This window comes from Phyllobates terribilis, unplaced genomic scaffold, assembly GCF_046119375.1.
Source record: "Phyllobates terribilis strain yellow unplaced genomic scaffold, ASM4611937v1 Scaffold_5__5_contigs__length_657084704, whole genome shotgun sequence".
NCBI lineage: Eukaryota > Metazoa > Chordata > Amphibia > Anura > Dendrobatidae > Phyllobates > Phyllobates terribilis.
In genome coordinates this window covers 383,361,475-383,376,048 of record NW_027362765.1, presented here as the reverse complement: position 1 = coordinate 383,376,048, position 14,574 = coordinate 383,361,475, and the positions used below count along the sequence as shown (strand labels likewise).

General features: G+C 49.0%; 1 protein-coding gene across 1 annotated transcript in view; it reads left to right on the top strand.

Moving 5' to 3' along the window:
- LOC141273290 (C-type lectin domain family 2 member A-like) overlaps positions 1-14,574 on the top strand; it is an 88,125-nt gene that overhangs the window by 732 nt on the left and 72,819 nt on the right. The window lies entirely within an intron of this gene.

Sequence of the window (14,574 nt, the reverse complement as noted above, 5' to 3'; positions counted from 1 at the left end):
TGTCAGGTTTTGGATGGTTTCTGCTTTAATTGTTTTGCATGAGGACAGAATACCCTCCCAGAGCTGTTGCTTAGATGTGAACTGCCTCCCGCCATCATAGACACTCCTTTTGATGATGCTCCAGAGGTTCTCAATGGGGTTGAGGTCAGGGGAGCATGGCTACCACACCATAAGTTTGTCCCCTTTTATGCCCATAGCAGCCAGAGATGCAGATGTGTTATGTGCAGCATGAGACGGGGCATTATCATGCATCGGTGACCCCGTCACGTGATCGCAGGTCACTGATGGGTGGGCATGACAACCCTGGGTCTGCAGCAGACTCCAGTGGTTGTCATGTAATGATCGCTATGAGCGCCACCTAGTGGTCGGCGCTCATAGCACAGGAGCATTTCTGCTACATAGAGGTGATCTGTTCATCACCTCTATGTAGCAGAGGCGATCGGACAGTTGCTGCTTCTAGTCTCCTATGGAGACTATAGAAGCAAGCAAAAAGTGAAAAAAAAATGTTTTTAGAAATATTCAAAAAAATTAAAAAATATAAAAGTTTAAATCACCCCCCTTTCGCCCCATTCAAAATAAAATAATAAAAAAAAACCCACATACACATTTTTGGTATCACCGCGTTCAGAATCGCCCCATCTATCAATATAAAAAAATAATTAATCCGATCGGTAAACGGCGTAACGAGAAAAAAAAATTCCAAACGCCAGAGTTACGTTTTTGGGACGCGGCAACATTGCAATAAAATGCAATAACGCGCGATCAAAACATCGGATCTACCCCAAAATGGTATCAATAAAACCTTCAGCTCAGCGCGCAAAAAATAAGCCCTCACCCGAACCTAAAACTGAAAAATGGCACCATTTTTTTTTTTTTTAGCAAACTTTGGAATTTTTTTTCACCACTTAAATAAAAAAGAACCTGTACATGCTTGGGGTCAACGAACTCGTAATGAGCTGGAGAATAATAATGGCAGGTCAGTTTTATCATTCATTGAACATGGTAGAAAAAATGAAGAAAAAACATCTGTGGTATTGCACTTTTTTTTCAATTTCACCGCACTTGGAATTTTTTTCCCGTTTTTCCATACACGATATGGTAAAACCAGTAATGTCGTTCAAAATTACAACTCATCCCGCAAAAAATAAGCCCTCACATGGCCATATTGACCAAAAAATAAAAACGCTATGGCTCTGGGAACAAGGGGGAGCAAAAAACGAAAATGCAAGAACGGAAAATCTCAGGGTTGCGAAGGGGTTAAATACAATGGCCCTAAAAAAATATATAAAATGATTCATCATTTGTGGGTTTTGTTTTTGTTTTGTTTTAACTCACTTTTATTTTGTTCTGTCTTGTAGTATGTGTTCCTGTTTTTAGTATTATATTTTTCAAAATGGCAAATGCTGGTTCATGAACTTTGCAAAAATCAAAACACTTTATTTTTCCTTTTTACGTGCCTTTTTAGAGCAAAAAAATCGCATGATCCCTTAAATTGTTGCACACAACTCTACCATTCGTACAATAAAAATGTAAGGCATACAAAAAAAAGCACTTCAGGTGAAAATTGGAGTACATTTGTGCAAAATCTGCGCAACTTTAAAAAAAACTGCAAATAATGAATCTGCTGCAAACAAATGGATTACAAAAAACATGACCACGATGGTGAACAGAGAAATAAAAAACATCAAATAGAAAATAGACTTCAATATACTTGCAACTTAAAAGGAGACACAAAACAAACAAAAAAAACAGCCGTAAAACAGGAAAAACTAGACAAAATATATAGGTTAGACACGCAGCAGATCTAGATTTTCCAGGCAGTAGGTCAGCTTCTTATTACAGCAGTATAATTACTTATTACACGTCAGTGTGTCCGGTATGTGTGGTGACACTTTCCTGGAGACACTGACACACGTAGACCCGTTCAAATCTATGGGTCTGCACATGTCAGTGTGTTTCCACGGAACGTGTGTTCATGTGCTCCACATGCTGACATGTCAGTTTTTTACACGCTCCACGGTCCGTAAAATGTCTTACGCTGAACACACACGGATGACATGCGTGTGTCATCAGTGTGACATGTACCGGCACCTGGGAATAAGTGTACAGTTAGCGCTGTTCTCAAGCGCTGGGTGCTGAATGCTGCCCTCATAATTATCCCTTGCTCGCGCTGTGACATCTCCAGACAGGTGAGTATAAGGATTTTATTATTTTATTCTTATTTTTACACATGGACACTGCGAGAGCAGAATACTACTACCCTCATCATTGTCCCTGCTGGTGCTGATCATAGCGTAAGCAAGGGACAATGATGAGGGCAGCATTCAGCACCCGGCGCTTGGGAACATCACTAACTGTACCGCTGATTCCCAAACGCCAGTACGTGTGCTCCTGATGCGGCACATGTGTGCCATACGGTTGCCTCACAGGTGCACATAGACAAGGATATTTCCGGTACGGGTTTTTCTGGTACCGGAAATATCCAGACGTGTGAAACTAAGACAATGTTTGCCGGAGCGAGCCCCAGGTCACTTTTCAATGCAAGTCTATGAGAGCCTCATTCTGGCTCTCAAAAACTTGCATTGTGAACTTTTGACCGTTACTTCTGACTTTCGGTTAGTCAGAAATTGTGGTCACAAGATGGCGGCACGGGACGGGTACAGAGCCACTAAAAGGAGAAGACTTTGTGCACGCATAAGTAATGATATGCGTGCACAAGAGTGTAAAATGTACATACTGTATATTAAATATACCCTGAACTCCATTTTCTCCAGGCAGTTTGGGTGTATAGAATAAGATAATAAGCAATAGAGGAAAGTCTGTTGTCCCCCGTAGCAAGAAACCAAGGTGTAATCTGAAGAGCTGACCTGCAGATGATGGTGCCTTAGGCTATGTGCGCACATTGAACATTTGGTGCAGAAATTTCTGCAATATTTCTGCATCTCTTGGCAGCAAAAACACAGAGGAAAATCCACTGAGCTTTTGTTGTGCTTTTTGTGCGTTGTTTGCATGTGTTTTTTTGCAATGCATTCAATGGGTGAAAAACGCAGAAACAATTGACATGCTGCACATTTTTAAGCACTGCAAATCCTGAAAGGAAAAATACTGATCATGTGCACAGCACTTCAGAATTCTCATTGTCTTTGCTGGCATAAGGATTCCTTAGCATTTTTTGGGCCAATTACACGCAGAAAAAAATGTGTCAAAAGCTTACTAAGAAAGTATCCCACTGTTTGCTGGATAAGGGTGCCTTAATGCGTTTTGGCACTCGTTCAGTGGCTCTGTTGGGGCTTGTGTCGGAAAACTCCTGCAAAACGGGATTCAGACATATGCGCTGACGGGGCCATAGACTATAATGGTGCTTCAGAGCAAATGTGCGCTCTGCCATGCATCATTTTAAGGAGTGTACTTATTCTGGAGACATAAGCCCATGCACAGTTTACTACATCTGAGTGTCCGCCTTAAGTAGGCGTATACGCCCGGAAATTATGCACGTTCACTCTGCTGGCACCCTTATAGTCTATGGCTCTGTCGGCGCATACGTCCGTATCCCGTTTTGTGGGGCCACTGAACGCAGTGGGGGCCAAAACGCAGTGTGAAAGCACCCTAACACAAAATGTTCCTCTCATTTATTTGCAGCTTGTTCTCTTGTTCAGAAAAACAACTTTACGCTATGTTCACATGTTGCTTTTTTGCTGCGTTTTTTTAATGCAAACTAAAAGCTGCTTTTTATAGTATCCTATAAACCTATGAGATTTCAGAAATCATCTCATGTGCACACATTGTTTTTTTTCCTGACTGAATTGGAAAACTGCTGCGTTTTTGAAAACTGCAGCATGACACTTCTTTCAGTGTTTTTGCAGCTTTTTTTCTCTCATAGAAAGCGATGGGTAAGTGCAAAAATGCCGCAAAAAATGCAGACATCAGGTTTTGCTCCTTTTATGATGCATTAAACTCAGGAACAACAGGCACAAAACTGTATCAGCAAATGTACCTGAAAAATGCAGCAAAAAGAATCAGCAAAACCTGCTTTTTGTAAGCAGCTTCTTTACTGCCAAGAGACGAGGTTTTGCTTGCAGAAAAAAAAACCACTATGTGTGAACACAGCCTTATTCATATCCCAAGCCAGGACTGTCTGCAAATGAAAAAATGAAAACACGTTCATGCAAGTGTATGCAGCCCTGTCTCCTGTCACTCAAGCTGCTCTGATTCAGGTGTATTGAGTGAAGAACTTTCACTTGCAGACAAAGCTGGCAGGACTTGAACAGAAAGTCAGAGATATGGAAAAAAAAAAAATAAATAAAAAATGAGGGCATAATTAGGCTATGTGCACACGTTGCGGAAATGAAGCATATTTTTTACGCTTCTCCCTGGCAGGAAAAACGCATACGGATTTTACATGCGTTTTTCCCGCCAGGAAGAAGCGTTTGTGAAGCGTCTTTGCATGTGACGCGCCCCTGGGCCTGTATCGCGCTGCGTTGCGCACGCGGGGGCTTACCCGGAGCCGGATCTGTTGAGGGTTGTAGTCTCGTGGCGGTGACCCGGTCCGTGCCCAGGGAGTCAGACTAAGTGGCGCTGCAATAGCAGTGATGTTAGATGACTACGCCACCCGTTGAATGCAGCTTTAGGGCTGCTGCTGCAGGGCAGACCGCTGAGGCCGGTGGTAGGATTGTGCAGCGTGGTAGTATAACCCCCAACGGGAGGGGTATGGCCTCAGGGCAGCCGACGTGGATAATGGGGGTAGCAGAAACCACTCGGAGACGGTACGGTGTAGTTCAGGGTCTTTACTGGTCACAAAGATAGACCCTCCCGGAGTACTGGCTAGCGATTGGGGCCTGGTCAGTCCTTGAGCAGATGGGATCTCCCCTGGCCAGGCGGAGTTGTAGGCCTCCCAAACTAACTGTACTCTTCTGGCTACCTTGCTAGAGGCGGGTAAAAGTAGCCCACGTCCCTGAGTGTGCCGTGTGGTGCTCACCCGTATGGCCGGTGACTCGGGGCCTTCTAGTAGCTTCCGCTCCACGACGGCGGTGCTGGTCCCACGCGTGTGACCGTGCCTTCGGGTTTCTGGGCCAGGGGACCTGCAATCCCCTGCCGGTCGGTTTCTGCTGCTGGGTAGGAGTTAGTCCCCACAGCCTCGGACTCCGGGTCCGGTAAGAAATCTTCTCAGTCAGGGCGAGCTCTGCAGCTGCCAGCCCCTGACTCCTTGTAACACTGCTCCCACAGAGCTCCTGATGTTCTGTTCCTATATTTGCTTCTTTTCTCTGTCTCTACTTCTTCTCTACTCACTAACCCTGCCTCAGCCCTAGGTTTATATAGGGGAAGTTCTTCCCCTCCCAGGACTGGGCAGGAGGTGTGGCATGCATAGGATCCCTGACCAAGAGACCTCCCACCTGCTCTCAGACGTAATATCTCTATCACTGTGGCAACCAGACCCCTGGGGTGTCACATTCCCCCCTAGTGAAATTTAGTACTCCGGGACTAAACATATTTTTAGAAAAACATAACAAGGTATAAACAATAATAATACAATAAGAAAAACACATAAAGATGGTTACGGCGTGTCCGCAACCGGGTGCAGTTTTGAAGAAAACAAAGGTGTCCATTTCACCAAAACAGGGAGACGTAACCAGGTAGGGGTCTGTCCTGCCCCGAGTCCTTATCAGTCTTTTAGTCGATCCTGGGTTACGCTCCAACTAATTGTACAAGGATTCCCGGTAAATCCACCAAGGACTCCTAAAAATAACTAGAAACACATAATTATTTACAAGCAACAAGAAAAACAGGTAACCATAAATAAAACAATTTATACATTTCAAATCCTCCAACGTGCGGGTAACTGGCCTCTAGTGGCCCTAGTGGACCTACGGAGCTGACTGTCTAGCCCTGAACTACAGGGTGTAGGAGCTGTCAAGGGTAAACTGGGCAGCTGTCTACCGGCTCTTTGGCTCACTAGGGGTACGGCAGGCTCACTATAAGCAGAGGGTTGATCCTCCTGTTCTGCTTGTGTGGAGTCTTCTGCCTCCTGGACCGGCTGTTCTTCCAGCTCTACCTGTTGCTCCGTAGGCACTTGGGATGCTGGTTGGAGGAACGTGAGGACGGGTACCACAACTGCACCATTGACTTGAGTCCAGGACCGAGGGAAGTCTCCGAGCACAGTACTAACCATATCTTCCCTTTCCTCTACGGGTCGAGGGTCTTCTTGCTCTCCTTCTGGGTTCCGTAGCTGTTCGGGACACTTCTTCAGGTGATCCCGGGATACAATGGCTGTGGTTTCCCCTCCGTCTTTACTGATGGTACAAACCTTTGGGTTGTCATGGCTTGAGGGCAGTACGATGTACGGGTCCTTCTCCCACTGGTCGTCCAACTTGTTTAGCCGCCTTTTCCTCTTCAAGACCTGCTCTCCGGGTACCAGGGGAACAGCGGGAGCATACTGGTTGTAAGTTTTCTCTTGTCTTTCCCTAGCTTGACAGAGACTTCGCTCCACGCTCTCCTGTACTTTCCGGTACTGCTGCTGCCTCTCTGTGTCCCAGTCTGCTTCTGGTGAAGTGTCCTCGGGTGTCAGGACTCCCATCTCCAGGTCAACAGGTAGCTTACCAGGCCTTGCCCTCATCAGGTAAGCCGGGGTGCAGTTGGTGGAACCTACCGGGATGTGGTTGTATAGGTCCACCAGATCGGGCAGCTTCTCAGGCCACAGACTGCGTTCTTCCAGGGGCAACGTTTTCAGAAGATCCATTACCACCTGGTTCATTTTCTCACAAAGTCCATTAGTTTGCGGATGATAGGGTGTCGTCCTTATCTTCCGGCAGCCATACAGATTGCAGAATTCCTGGAAGACCTCCGCTTCAAAGGCAGGTCCCTGGTCCGTCAGCACTTGGTCCGGGTATCCGTGCGGACGGCAGAAGTGCTGCTGGAAGGCTCTAGCTGCTGTTTGAGCCGTTAAGTCCTTGACGGGGACGACAACCAAGAACCGGGAGTAATGATCCACGATGGTTAACGCGTAGACGTAGCCACTTCTGCTTGGGGTCAGTTTTACATGATCCAAGGCTACCAGTTCCAACGGCTGCCGGGTGACGATGGACTGCAGGGGAGTCTTCTGGCTGGCACGGTCCTTCCTTCTTAGGTTACACGGGCCACAGTCTCTACACCACCTCTCGATGGTTCCCCTCATGCCTACCCAGTGGAACCGCCCGCGCAGCAGGAACTCCAGCTTCTTCCATCCGAAGTGTCCAGCCCCGTCGTGGTATGCCTCCATCACCATGGCTGCGTCTCTTCGTGGCACCACTACTTGCCAGATTAGTTCATGTGTCCGGGAGTTAACCATTCGGCGGCACAACTTCCCCTTATAAAGGAACAGTCGACTCTTCTCAGCCCACAGTTGCTTGGCTTCCTCCGGAGCGTCTGGGTCAAGGCGAGCCTCTGGCCGAGTCAGCATCTCCTTTACCAGCCGGACGGCAGGGTCACTGTCTTGCGTTTCCGCCCAGTTATAGTGAGGCAAGGGGTTAAACGTAGCGGCTTGCTTACTCCTTACCCGGTGGGAACACTGGATAGTCCCATGACGGTGAAACGCGGGGAGTTCGACTTCTTCCAGTCCCTCTGGATCTTCTCCTCCGTCCGGTAGATTTGGCATCCTGGACAGGGCGTCCGCGTTGGTATTGGAGCGTCCTGCCCGGTATTTGATTGTGAACTCGTAGTTGGACAGACGGGCCATCCATCTCTGCTCTAGGGCACCGAGTCTTGCTGTGTCCAGGTGTGTCAACGGGTTGATATCCGTGTACACGATGAACCGGGAAGAAGCGAGGTAGTGCTTAAAGCGTTCGGTGACTGCCCACACCACCGCCAGGAACTCTAGCTTAAATGAGCTGTAATTCTCAGGGTTTCTCTCGGTGGGTCGCAGTTTTCGGCTGGCATAAGCGATTACTCGTTCTTTCCCCTGCTGGATCTGGGACAGCACAGCTCCTAGCCCGATGTTACTTGCGTCGGTGTAGAGGATAAGGGCTGGCTGTAATCCGGGTACGCCAGGATTTCATCCCCCGTGAGGGCCATCTTCAGCTGGCGGAAGGACTCTTCTTCCAACTTCTCCCATCTGAAGGGCGGCTTCTGGTTCTTGGCCTTCCGGTACTGGCCTATCAGGAGGTCCTGCATAGGAGCTGCCTTTTTGGTGAAGCCGGGGATGAATCTGCGGTAATAGCCTACCAACCCAAGGAACTGCCGCACTTCCTTTACACTGGAGGGACTTGGCCATTCCTTAATTGCGGTGATCTTATCAGGGTCGGGAGCCACTCCATCAGCGCTCACCACGTGTCCCAGGTACTGCACCTTTGGCTTCAGGAGGTGACACTTAGAGGGTTTCACCTTCAGGCCGTAACTTGCCAGGGCTTCGAACACTTCCGCCAGATGTTTCAGGTGGTCCTCATAAGTCTTGGAATATACGATGACATCGTCCAGGTACAACAAGACCGTCTCGAAGTTTTTGTGTCCCAGACAGCACTCCATTAATCGTTGGAAGGTTCCTGGTGCGTTACAAAGTCCAAACGGCATACAGGTAAACTCGCTAAGTCCCATCGGGGTGGTGAATGCGGTCTTCTCCCGGTCCGCCTCTGCTACAGGAACCTGCCAGTACCCGCTAGTGAGATCCAAGGTAGAGAAGAAGTTAGCAGATCTTAAAGCAGCCAAAGACTCCTCTATCCTTGGTAAAGGGTACGCATCCTTGTGTGTGATACGGTTGATTTTCCGGTAATCTACACACATCCTCATAGTGTTGTCTTTCTTTTTGACTAAAACTAGTGGGGCTGCCCAGGGGCTACAGCTATCCCGGATTACCCCAGCCTCCTTCATGTCTCTAAGCATCCCCTTGGCGTGTTGGTAATGTGCAGGGGGTACGGGTTGATACCTCTCTTTTATGGGAGGATGATCTCCCGTGGGGATGTGGTGTTCTACCCCCTTGACTCGCCCGAAGTCTAACGGGTGTTTACTAAACACTCTCTCATACTCTTGAACCACCCGGTAGACTCCCTGTTTCTGGTGGGAGGGAGTGGAGTCAGTTCCCAAGTGTAGTTGCTGACACCAATCCTCCATTACTTTCTTAGAGCCGCTACCTTCCTCCGGGTGAGATGGAGGCAAGGGTTCCACAGATTGTATAGCATTTTGGTTAATGGTATATAATTTGGCTAGCGTGGCATACCGGGGCAGGTACACTTCCCTCTTCCCGATATTGATTATGCGAACGGGCACCCTCCCATGGCATACATTAACCACCCCCTGTGCTGTCAAGATGGTGGGCCTACTGTCTGAGTAAACTGGTTCTACCATTGCCTGGTAATCTCTACCTCTCAGACCAATAGCTGCCCGGCACCAAATCATCATTTCACTTTTTGGGGGCATGGCAATAGGGAAAGGGTCACACATTCTCACGCTACCAATCTCACCGCCGGAGAGTTCCACCTGTTGCCGTCGCATCAATGCCCGGATCTCTTTTTGGAGCACTCGCTGCTCGCCGGAGCTGGCGTTCTTGGCAACCTGCTGTAAAAGGAAAATCACCTCTGCAAGACAATTTTCAATTACATTAGTTCCTAGAGTTATCTTTGGGTGACTCTCGTGTTTGTCAATGTCTACAATGATCAGTCCCTGTGCTGCCAGTTCAACTCTACCAATTTTAATGGTCACCTCTTTAAATCCGATCTGTGGCACGGGCTGACCATTGCTGGCGATGATACTCAAGTCGTCGTCAGGGTAGCGGGTAATATCCGAGTCATTCCAGTACTGCTTGAAGAGCACGTACGGGATGGTGGTGACCTGTGACCCGGTGTCCAGTAGGGTACTCATAGGAATGCCATCCAGTACCACAGGCAAGACTGGACATCCTCCCACATATTTGTCGCGCCAGTTCGATGGGCCTGGTGATCTTTTTCCTGGGGGTTGGCCCTCTACCCCCAGGTTGTGCCAGTTTAAAGGACAGTACCTTGCCATATGTCCGGGTTGATTGCAGCGGCGGCAGATGGGTCGTCCGTCCTCGTCGTATCGGTCACTGGGTCTTCCTCTGGCCGGTGGGGTCCTCCTTGGTTGACGCCACGGGATGTCCTCCGGTCCGGATGCCAGCTGGATCTTCCCTGGAGTAGAAACCTGTAAAGACTGCACAGTTCGGGTTAGCGCAGCAACGCTTTTAGCTAGCTCTTGGACCTGATGGTGCAGGTCTAGGGCCGGGTCATTGTTCAAAGCCTGCGCATCAGCCCCCACAGGCCCTGCCGACAAGGGCGCCGCCTCCTGGTGGTAAGTGATAACTGGACGCCTGTGGGTCACAACGCCACCCGGTGCCGGTTCTCGGAGCACCCGGATGGCTCTGTCCTTGAACTGTGCAAATCCCAGATGAGGGTCCTGTAAGGCCATTGCCCGCAACTGGGTTTGGTGGGCATTGCAATATAAACCCTCTATAAATTGTTCAGTCAACAGCCTGTCCTCGTCTCCCACGCCGTCAGGGTCGGTCTGCTTAACGGCTCTCAGGGCCTCTTGTAGGTTCAGGGCATAGTCCCTTATACTCTCATGTGCCCGCTGTTTGCACCCGTAGAATCTAAGCTTGATCTCGGCTGAGGTGCGGGTATCAAAGGTGTCCCTCAGCCGGGTTAGTATCCCTGCGACAGTCCTCCCCCCAGGTGGCCAGGACTTTACCTCCCTTCGGGCTGCCCCGGTTAATTGGGCCACCAGGATGCTCACTTTTTGCTCTTCTGTGAGGGGGTACACCTGGAAGAGGCTATCCAGCTTTTCTCTAAAGTCCTGCAGGGTATGTGACTCCCCTGAGTACTGGGGTAGCCAGGCTGCCCCCGGGATATAGGGCATGGTGAAAGGCATGACCGCAACAGCGGTGGCGCTGGCGGGGGTTGGAGCGGTGAAGCTCTCCTCCGTATCCGACATCCTTCTCCCCCCTAGTGGACCGTGGCCTACCTTGCGATGATCCTCTTCCGTAGGCCGCGGCTCCGCAGTGGATCGTCAGGGTTGAGGACCTTCCGTCGCGCTCCTGTGACGTCGGCGTCTGCTGGGCTCCTTCCAGGACCTGACGCAACGTCCGGACGTGAGGCGGGGCTTCAGTTCTCGCGGGCTTTTCGGAGTCCACGCCCCTCTTTTTCCCGCGCGGCGTCCTCAAGATGGCGTCCAACGGCGGGAAAACTCCACAGATGGCGGGAAGAAGGCTGAAAATGGCGCTGGATGGCGGGAATCTTCACGGATGGCGGGAAGAAGGCTGAAAATGGCGCCGGATGGCGGGAATCTTCACCACAGGTGAGTTTGAAAGTCTCTTGTTCAGGCACGCAGTACCCGGTGGTTGCGGGCACGAAATCCTGCCGACTACGCCAAAAGTTGACGCGCCCCTGGGCCTGTATCGCGCTGCATTGCGCACGCGGGGGCTTACCCGGAGCCGGATCTGTTGAGGGTTGTAGTCTCGTGGCGGTGACCCGGTCCGTGCCCAGGGAGTCAGACTAAGTGGCGCTGCAATAGCAGTGATGTTAGATGACTACTCCACCCGTTGAATGCAGCTTTAGGGCTGCTGCTGCAGGGCAGACCGCTGAGGCCGGTGGTAGGATTGTGCAGCGTGGTAGTATAACCCCCAACGGGAGGGGTATGGCCTCAGGGCAGCCGACGTGGATGATGGGGGTAGCAGAAACCACTCGGAGACGGTACGGTGTAGTTCAGGGTCTTTACTGGTCACAAAGATAGACCCTCCCGGAGTACTGGCTAGCGATTGGGGCCTGGTCAGTCCTTGAGCAGATGGGATCTCCCCTGGCCAGGCGGAGTTGTAGGCCTCCCAAACTAACTGTACTCTTCTGGCTACCTTGCTAGAGGCGGGTAAAAGTAGCCCACGTCCCTGAGTGTGCCGTGTGGTGCTCACCCGTATGGCCGGTGACTCGGGGCCTTCTAGTAGCTTCCGCTCCACGACGGCGGTGCTGGTCCCACGCGTGTGACCGTGCCTTCGGGTTTCTGGGCCAGGGGACCTGCAATCCCCTGCCGGTCGGTTTCTGCTGCTGGGTAGGAGTTAGTCCCCACAGCCTCGGACTCCGGGTCCGGTAAGAAATCTTCTCAGTCAGGGCGAGCTCTGCAGCTGCCAGCCCCTGACTCCTTGTAACACTGCTCCCACAGAGCTCCTGATGTTCTGTTCCTATATTTGCTTCTTTTCTCTGTCTCTACTTCTTCTCTACTCACTAACCCTGCCTCAGCAGTAGGTTTATATAGGGGAAGTTCTTCCCCTCCCAGGACTGGGCAGGAGGTGTGGCATGCATAGGATCCCTGACCAAGAGACCTCCCACCTGCTCTCAGACTTAATATCTCTATCACTGTGGCAACCAGACCCCTGGGGTGTCACACATGCATTTCTGCATGAGGGTTATCAAGGGCTTTACCAAGCGATTTTAGCATCACTTGGAAAAGTGCTTGACAACTTGGTCACACTATATAAATCCATGGACCGGGCGTGGATTTATATAGTGTGACCTTTAGAATGGTTAAAAATAAAAAAATAAACCTATACTTACCTTCCGATGGCCCGGGGTGTGCTGCTGCGCTCCTTCCTGGCTGTCAGCTGATCGCGGGACACTGCACTGAAAGACCTGCGGTCACATGACTGTGACATCAGCGCAGGTCCTTCAGTACTGCCCACAAGCACAGGGAAGGAGACCAGGGGCCGTCGGAAGGTGAATATAATCTTTATTTTTTATTTTATTCTTGTTTCTATGGTACCTGGATGTGGAGGAGAGTCTCATCTTCTCCACACCCGGGTACCATCCGCACATTAGAACGCGCCAATTACGCTAGTACAGATGCAGTCTTGTGGAATTGGCGCGTTCTAATACAAGTCAATGGCGGTGAAAACGCCGCGCTTCCGCAAAATTAATGGACATGCTGCAGATTTTTGAGCGCAGCATAAACGCTGCGGAAAAATCCGCAGCATGGGCAAAGTGCGGAATGCCATTGAGGACCATGGGGTGCGGATATACATGCGTTTTTGAAGCGTTTACGCTGCGGAAATTCCGCAGCATATACGCTTGTAAAACGCTATGTGGGCACACAGCCTTATGCACTGAGGAGCTCGGCCATCCAAGGATGCAGTAAGGAGTTTCAAAACAGGAAATTCACAACAAAACAAATGAAGAACGAATGGGAGGAAACTGGAGTCAATGTCTGTGACCGAACTGTAAGAAACCGCCTAAAGGAAATGGGATTTACATACAGAAAAGCTAAACAAAAGCCATCATTAACACCTAAACTGAAAAAAACAAGGTTGCAATGGAATCTGCATTGGGCAAGGTGATGATGCTGGAACTTTTGTTTGGTGCCGTTCCAATGAGATTTATAAAGATGGCTGCATGAAGAGAACATGCAAATTTCCACAGTCATTGATGATATGGGGCTGCCTGTCAGGTAATGAGATGGCCACATTGCCTTAAATGGGGACATCATGAAGGAATAAGCCCCTAATGTATCGTATGGTGAAGTCAAGTTATGAGTAGTGTTGAGCGATACCTTCCGATATCGGGAAATATTGGATCGGATTGAATCGGACCGATACTCAAAAAGTATCGGATATCGCCGATTCCGATACCGGAAACCAATGCAAGTCAATGGGACAGAAATATCGGAATGAAAATAAACCCTTTCTTTCCTTGTAGGTTAATTCTACATGAAGGAAAACAACTAAGAATAATGTAGAATGTATTGGGGGAGGTGGGGGAGACAATAAAGGCATAGAGGTTTAGCCCAATCAAATGGAATAGCAGGAATTAATATTTTTTTTAAGACGTTCTGAGTTACGGAAATATTGACTATGTTAAGTATTTTTATATTTTGTCAGATATTTATGTTTCACTACTTCCATGCTCTTCACCTTCTTTTTTACTTCTCCCACACTTTCTCCTTCATCATCCTCAGCATCAGCATCTTTTTCAACAACTTCTTCTTCACCTTTTTCATCTTCTTCTTCTTCACCTTCTTCGTATTATTCTTTTTTTTTACATTCTTCATATTCTTCTTATTCAACTATTCTTCTTCTTCATATTCTACTTCTTCATCTTCTTCATATTCTTCTTCTTCATCATATTCTTATTTGTGACAGGCATTCCTGTAGTTGTTATCTATAAAAGTTTGAACATTACACCTTTCGTTCTGCCCGTCACAAAAGATTTACAACAGGATTTGTCCGCGTTCAGTTTGGCCTGCAGCAGCAGGTCTTTTCCAGGGGCACCACGAGGAGGAACGGACTCACCCCCATACACGGCTTAGTCATATTCTGCTTATAATTTAGATATTATCTTTTGCTCTGATTTTTAGTCTTATGCTTAATGTTCTTCCGCTTTTTGTTCTGCAGCTTCTTGTACTTCTGCTTCTTGGTTTTCTGTCTCTTGTTCTTCTGTATCTTGGTGGTTGTCTTCTTCTTCTTTGTCCTCTTGGTCAACTTCTTCAGGGTCATCTTCTTGGTCTTCGGGGTGGTCTTCAGGGTCATCGTCTTCAGGGTTGTCGTCTTCGGGGTCCTCGTCTTCAGGGTCGTCGTCTTCGGGGTCCTCGTCTTCTTTGGGGTGGTCTTCAGGGTCCTCGTGT